General features: G+C 49.6%; 1 long non-coding RNA gene across 1 annotated transcript in view; it reads left to right on the top strand.

Moving 5' to 3' along the window:
• Positions 1-211: 211 nt before the first annotated feature.
• The window catches only part of LOC119968691, a 109,831-nt gene continuing 102,099 nt past the window's right edge, over positions 212-7,943 (top strand). Inside the window, exon 1 of the long non-coding RNA XR_005461185.1 lies at positions 212-418. This is a non-coding gene — a long non-coding RNA (uncharacterized LOC119968691). The remainder of the gene's footprint in view (positions 419-7,943) is intronic.

Raw genomic sequence — 7,943 nt, 5'->3', positions numbered from 1 at the left:
CAAGAAATTATTCTGCTTTTAAACTTCAGAAATTGTTGCCGTTCCACTAATGACATCTTTGTGTCAGAATGATTGTGCAGCAGAGCGCTGAGATGAACTTTAACCTGTGATTGGGTTGGAATATTTTCACTGGTCCTCAAACAGGGGGTTGACGTGGGTTAACTGCTAACTGCCCTTTTTGAAGATGACTAAGAATAAAAATGACACTTTCCATTTTATCAGATGGTGCAGGCAGCGTGACTATGATTCTGAATTCTCCAGTCTCATTTACAGAACCACAATTATTTTAAAAGAGTCGCACCACTTTTCTTTCTGCTCTTTCTTGCTTGTGTGTTCAACACAGGTTTCAAACTGGAACATCCTTGAAACCGTCAGGAAAGTGACTGGGTGTTTGCAGTGGGCTGCAGTCTGGACTGAGGTATGGTTGGGTTTTTGATAACTTTCTAACAACCTTCAGGTGAAACCCTGAAAACTTTAAATTAATCAAATGTGTGAAGTGTTTGTTGTTTGCCGGTCCTGATCCTGAGAGGTTTGGGGTTTGTGTGGTATCGAATTAGAACCAAGATCTGTGGCAGAAATAATGAATGTTTGGCTTGGAACTGAAACTTTGCTCAGCCCCTGTTGTGTTGGTTTTTTTTAAATTGACGCCCACAGCTTTTGCAATGTTGGAGAAGAGAGTTTTCAAAAGCAACCAGACCTGAGCTAACGCTCAGCTACGTTAGTGCCTTGTGTAGCACAGCGCACATAATAAATATTCAAAATGGCAATGTCAACACTTAAATAAATAAATGCGATCAGGAGATGCCAAAACATTTAGTGAGGTACAAACACTTGAGAATTCCCTTCGCAGCTGCATTACTGGACCCCTGCTCCCTGCAGCTGAGGCGATATATAAACAGGGTACTACTTGTAAATATTGCTGAAAACTATGGTTGAGGAATTGGATGAAAGACAAAATGACAAAACTGCTTTGTTTTTGTGATTTTTAAAATCTTCTTAACATTCAGTTCAGGAGATAGGTGATGTACCATCAATTGAACGCGAGACGAGTTGCTGAACAAAAGTATGGCTTTAATCTGCTAGATGTTAGCCCTGCGGTTGATTACAGTAGAAGGATGACCGCCGGGAGTACTGGGTATTTATACCCCGCCCTGGAGGCGGGGTTATCTCCGCCTCTCGACCAATCGGGGAGCCGTCACATGACTGGTCTCAACCAACCGGTCGAGAGGCACATGACCGACCAGGGCCAATGGTAAGCCGGTGTTCTGCACCAATGGCAGGCAGCTATGCTAATCATACCACCACAATAGGTAATTTGTGTAAATGCGGGGGAATGCATTGGCTGAGTAACGGTAAACAGAGGCCTAGTCAGGCACGCATGGTCGGCAGGCCCAGAGGCTGACGCCATTTGTGATGCCAGATGCGATCGGACCCCGACCATGATTTCATGCTGGCCAATCAGCTGTCAGGCAGCGTGAAAGACGTGCTGAGAAAGGCTCACCATTGTCTTGGGGAGGGCGGGCACCCACCAAAGTGAGGGCGAAGGAGAGGGTTCCCAGCGAGCTCTCTGAGGGCTGCTGTGGGGCAGGCTCGCAGATCTTCAGCACTGTGTACGAATCAGCTCAAAGCAATGCCGCCAACTGGGGGCGGGATCTTCCTAAATATTGGCCAAGGCTGAAAGTGGAGTTGAAGCTGCCGGCACCAATGGCTGCTTTATCTGTCATATCCATTAGACCAGAAGATATAGGAGCAGAATTAGGCCACTCGGCCCATCTTGTCTGCTCCACCATTCGATCATGGCTGATATTTTTCTCATCCCCATTCTCCTGCCTTCTCCCCATAACCCCTGATTCTCTTATTAATGAAGAAATCCCCCTATTGATCAAGAACACCAGATTTGTGCTTGATATCGTTAGGACATGGTGTAAAAAACCCAAAGAGGCACGTCCTATGATGTCACGCTGGTGGTAGGCTCCGATTAAACCCACCCCGCCAGTAACTCAGCTTTGTGAAGAGCGGGCTGCCATTTATAGAGGCTGCCCCAGTGTACAGGAATTCATATAGAAACCCCCTCACTGCTGATGTGCCCCCTTCCCATATAGCACCCCCCCCCCCCCCCCCCCGGCCCTGCCAGGGGCATTGTAATGCTCTTTGATTGGGAAGACGTTGAATCTTGATATTGAAATGTGAACAAAGAACATTAGACTTTGTTTTATAACCAAGGATATTTATTACGAACACAACATAGAACATAGAACAGTACAGCACAGAACAGGCCCTTCGGCCCTCAATGTTGTGCCGAGCCATGATCACCCTACTCAAACGCATGTATCCACACTATACCCGTAACCCAACAACCCCCCCCCCTTAACCTTACTTTTTATTAGGACACTACGGGCAATTTAGCATGGCCAATCCACCTAACCCGCACATCTTTGGACTGTGGGAGGAAACCGGAGCACCCGGAGGAAACCCACGCACACAGGGGGAGGATGTGCAGACTCCGCACAGACAGTGACCCAGCCGGGAATCGAACCTGGGACCCTGGAGCTGTGAAGCATTTATGCTAACCACCATGCTACCCTGCTGCCCTAACAACACTAACAAATCACTAAAATGTCTAAGATTAATTGTTGGAAATAGTGGTCTAATACTAAATTACACTTAGACACTACAGAGCTGCTCTAATATGCGACTGCTATCAACTCCTGACTAACACATTCTCCCAGAACCCATGGGGCGGGATTCTCCGCCAGCGGGATGCTCCATTTGGCCATCAGCCCAGGGGTTTCCCGACGGCGTGGGGCTGCCCCACAACGGGAAACCCCATTGACCAGCCGGCGTAATGGAGTGTCCAGCCAGCGGGGTGAAACGGAAATGTGACGCGGCGGAGAATCCAGCCCCATGGTGTGTCCGGGTCACATGTCTGCACACTCGCACCACCTGGTGGCCAGATGCTGGAACTACAACAGTTCTACATACATTATTATTTACATACAGATGATAATACAGATGACCATCTAATTATCATCACAGACACCACCCCCCGAACAACCCTCTGGCTCTTCCTGTGCCAGGGGTAATTGCCGGGGCAGTGCCTGGGGACAGTGCCAAGAGGCAGTGCCCAGGCATGACCCTTTCCCCTTGAATGGTACACTCACCTGAGCTCCTCTAGGAGGTCTGCCCACCAGATGCATGCTGTGGGAGTCTCGATGGTCTGTCCTCACGCCAACGTGAATGGACCTCCTTACTGGGAGGGGTATTTCAGGCATGGAGGGCTGACAGTGATATGTAAACATATGGAAATGAATTTTGCGATGTTGAACAGTGCAAATCCTGTTATACCACTGCCAGGGGATAATTGTGTCACTCTGGCCCTTCCTATTTCCATTCCTATTTCCTATTATCTTATGCAAAGTGACATCGACAGGTTAAGTGAGTGGATAAAAGCTGGGCCGATGGTTTACAATGTGGGAAAGTGTGGGAGATTGTCCACTTTGGTGGGAAGAATAGTAAAACAGAATATTATTTTTTATTGAGAGAGGAATGCTGTGGCAGAGGGACCTGGCTGTCCTTGTACATGAATCACAAAATGTTAGCTTGCAGGCACAGCAAATTATTGGGGAGGCAAATGGAATGTTGGTGTTTATCACAAGGATAATAGAAGAAGGAAAGTGTTTCTATAACTGTACAGGACCTTAATAAGATCCATTTGCAGTATTGTGCACTATTGTGGTCTCCTTACTAAAGGAAGGATATAATAATTGTATTAGAAGCTGGTCAGACAAGATTCACTTGGCTGATTCTGGGATGAAGGCGTTGTCTGATGAGAAAGGACTGAGCCAGTATCTGTTCGTGTTTAGAAGAAGGAGAGATGATCTCACTGAAACATAGAAGGTTCTTCAGGGCTTGTCAGTGGGGAGCTGGGTGTTTCCCATTGTGGGACAGACTCTGGGACACTATTTACAAATAAGGGGGGCTGGATTCTCCGCCGATAGGATTCTCTGTTTTGCCGGTGTCCAGGGGTTTTCCGAAGGCGTGGGGCTGCCCCTCAATGGGAAACCCCATTGACCGGCTGGCATAACGGAGAATCCCGCTGGCGAGTCGAGGCAGAAATGTGGGGTGGCAGGGCGGAGAATCCAGCCCTGGGTCTCCCATTGAAGACTGAGATGAGGAGAAATTACTCCCGTAGAGGGAGGTGAATCATTGGAATCCTTTTCCACAGACAACAGTGGAGTGTGGACCATTGATATATTCAAGGCTGATTAGACAGATTATTTTTTTAAACGGTATGTTTATTAAGGTTTTAGATTTTGATAAACAAAATAACAAAACTGGAAGATTGATATAGCACCACGACCAAACACGAGGCTCGACGAACATGAACACAGAGGCGTGCAGGAGAACAGGCATTAACCAGCTCGATACAATTATTGGACATAACTTGATGCCTCTAGAAACCTGAGCAGAGAGACCATAAGGCCATGAAAACACAGTAAAACGGTTCACACCTCCCCACTTAACGTTTGCTCACAATTACCACGGGAGCTCAGGATAATTGTTTTGTTCCATGTTCGGGCACGCACCAATATACATCTCCCTCAACTCCAGCACAAAGGCACCAATGACGCACCACAGCCTTCTACCCTCAGATACTAGACCCACCTGCACCCATTCAGGAACCAATCGCGATTCTTTATACCCACCCTTATCAGATTTTTATTTTTATAACAGGGCAATTTAGTGTGGCTAATCCATCTACTCAGCATGAGCGGGATTCTCCGCCCCCCCGCCGGGTCGGCGCATTGCGCCGGGGGGGGGGGGGGGGGGGGGGGGGCGTGAATCCCGCCCCCGCCGACTGCCGAATTCCCCGGCGCCGGAGATTTGGCGGGGGCAGGAATCGCGCCGCGCCGGTCGGCGGCCCCCCCCAGCGATTCTCCGGCCCACGATGGGCCGAAGTCCTGCTCATTCTATGCAGGTCCCGCCGGCGTAGATTGGAGAAGGTCCCTTACCGGCGGGACCTAGAGGCGTGGGTGGGCTCTGGGGTCCTGTTGGGGGGGGGGGGTCGCGGTTGATCTGGCCCCGGGGAGTGCCCCCACGGTGGCCTGGCCCGCGATCGGGGCCCACCGATGGGCCTGTGCCATGGGGGCACTCTATTCCTCCTCTATTCCACACCTTTGGGGCGGCCCGATGCCGGAGTGGTTCCCTCCATGCCTCTGCGCCGTTTCTGCCCGCCCCGCCGATGCCCAGAGAATCCCGCCCCACATCTTTGAGTTGCGGGGGTGAGATCCACGCAAACACGGGGAGAATATGCAAACTGCACACGGACAGTGACCCGGGGTCGGGATCGATCCCGGGCCCTCAGCTCCATCAATCAGACAGATTATTGATCGACAAGAGACTCATGTAGTGGCACAGTGATTAGCACTGCTGCTTCACAGCGCAGGGACCCGGGTTCAATTCCGACCTCGGGTGACTGCCTACGTGGAGTTTGCACGTTCTCCCTGTGTCTGCGTGGGTTTCCTCCGGTTTCCTCCCACAGTCCAAAGATGTGTGGATTAGGTAAATTGCCCTTAGTGTCTCTTTCGGTGAGGTTACAGGTTTATTGGGATAGGATGTGAGAGTCGGCCTATGTTGGGTATTCTTTTAGTGGGTTGGTGTACACTCGATGGGCTGAATGGCCTTCTTCTGCACTGTAGGGATTCTATGATTCTGAGTATTACAGGGGACAGACAGGAAACTGGAGTTGAGGCAACAATCAAATCAGCCCTGATGATATTGAATGGGGGAGCGAGTTCAATGGGCTAAGTGGCCCATTCCTGCTCCTAATTCTTATGGTCTTATGAACCAATGAAGATTACAACACCGACAGTACTTTTTATGATTCATTCCCCGGATGTGGGTGTCACTGGCTAGGGTGGCATGTGTTGCCCTTGAAAAGGTGGTGGAGAGCTGCCTTCTTGAACCGTTGCAGTCCCTGGGGTGTAGGTACAATGAAGGTATTTTATTGCTGTGAAGCAGTCACGAGGGCGTGAGGTTGTGAAAGGCGCTATAGAAATGGAGATTTGTCAATTCTCTTTTCCTTGCACCTTTGAGCAGTTGAGGCAGAATAAATACAACGAGATTCCGACAAACTGTCACGGCCACTTTGAAACTGACTAGAAATAGTTAGGCACAAGCTGATCCAGGAATAACTCTTCATTCCAGTGTCCCAGCAAAGCACCCGGCAAATTATTATGGAAATTGTAACATTTAATCGATTGATTACATTTTTTACAGTTGTTACTTTTGTGAAAAGTTGCAGGATTCCACCAAAGAAAATCTAAAATGTGTCTAGAAAAACTTCATAAACTTATTGAAAATCAACTATACTCCTTAAGCCTTAAGGGTGACACAGTGGTTAGCATTTCTGTCTCACAGCTTCAGGGTCCCAGGTTCGATTCCCGGCTGGGTCACTGTCTGTGTGGAGTCTGCACGTCCTCCCCGTGTGTGCGTGGGTTTCCTCCGGGTGCTCCGGTTTCCTCCTACAGTCCAAAGACGTGCTGTTAGGTGGATTGGCCATGATAAATTGCCCCTTAGTGTCCAAAGGTTAGGTGAGGTTACTGGGTTACAGGGATAGGGTGGGGGTGTGGACATTAAGTAGGGGGCTCTTTCCAACGGCTGGTGCAGACTCGATGGGCTGAATGGCCTCCGCACTTCTGCACTGTAAATTCTATGATTCTAAGCCTGACGTATGCTTCACCCGATGTCTGTGTCTATGTATTTACATTGTGTATTTATGTATGTCCTATGTTTCTCATGTATGGAGCGATCTATCTGGACTGAACGCAGAACAATACTTTTCACTGTACCTCGGAACATGTGACAATAAATCTAAATCTAAATATAATCCATAGCGAGGCGGGACTGATTCAATGGGACCAAAAGGCCTTTCTGAGCTGTAACCATTCTTTAATTGAATGGCTGGGATATTTGGATTGGGAATCTGGATGCTGGTTTGGTTCCGGATCTCAGTCCTACACGGCATGTTCCAGCCTTTTTGTCATTGAAAATGGCCACTGCTGTCTGGCTGTGTTCCCAGTGGGAGTAAACCCTCCACAGGACAATCAGCAGCTACAGCTGGGGGCCAGCAGCTAATAATATAATAATAAGAATCGCTTATTGTCACCAGTAGGCTTCAGTGAAGTTACTGTGAAAAGCCCCTAGTTGCCACATTCCGGCGCCTGTTCGGGAGGCTGGTGCGGGAATTAACCCTGCGCTGCTGGCCTTGTTCTGCATTACAAGCCAACTTTTTAGCCCACTGTGCTAAACCAGCCTGTTGGGAGGGTCCCTGGGGAAGGGTCCCTTGCCCACCACCTCCCCCCCCCCCCCCCCCCCCCCCCCAACCACTTCCCGCCTAGAACCAGCGAGCTGGCTTAGACACGATCCAGGCCAATATGGGGTGTCTGCAGTTGGCACAGGAACAGGGCCTTTTTAGGCCCCGGGATTAATATTAATTGACCTGCATTGGCTCCCTCTGGGCAGTGGGTAGTAACCAATCTGACCTCGAATCGCCCTGAGTGACAATGGCTCAGATTCGGCGGTGGTGGGGAACTAGGGTAGGGGCTGGTTACACGGGGACTGTCTGACTGCCTCCAGGTTCGGCCTTTGAAAATGCGTCTCTCTGATTCTACAGCCTGACTGACTGCTCAGTGTGAGGCTAAACCATTGTGGTGGTCACCACTGTTGTATTATATTGTATATACTGCACTGCATACGAGGGTATTACGGTAAGGCTCCTGTACTACAGGTACGGGGGTAGATCCCTGCCTGCTGGCTCCGCCCAGTAGGCGGAGTATAAATGTGTGTGCTCCCCGTACAGCAGCCATTTCGGCAGCAGCTGCAGGAGGCTCCACATCTCTGTGTAATAAAGCCTTGATTACTCTCTATTCTCGTCTCGCCGT

Source organism: Scyliorhinus canicula, chromosome 7 (genome assembly GCF_902713615.1).
Source record: "Scyliorhinus canicula chromosome 7, sScyCan1.1, whole genome shotgun sequence".
NCBI lineage: Eukaryota > Metazoa > Chordata > Chondrichthyes > Carcharhiniformes > Scyliorhinidae > Scyliorhinus > Scyliorhinus canicula.
This window is presented reverse-complemented; position numbering and strand designations above follow the sequence as displayed.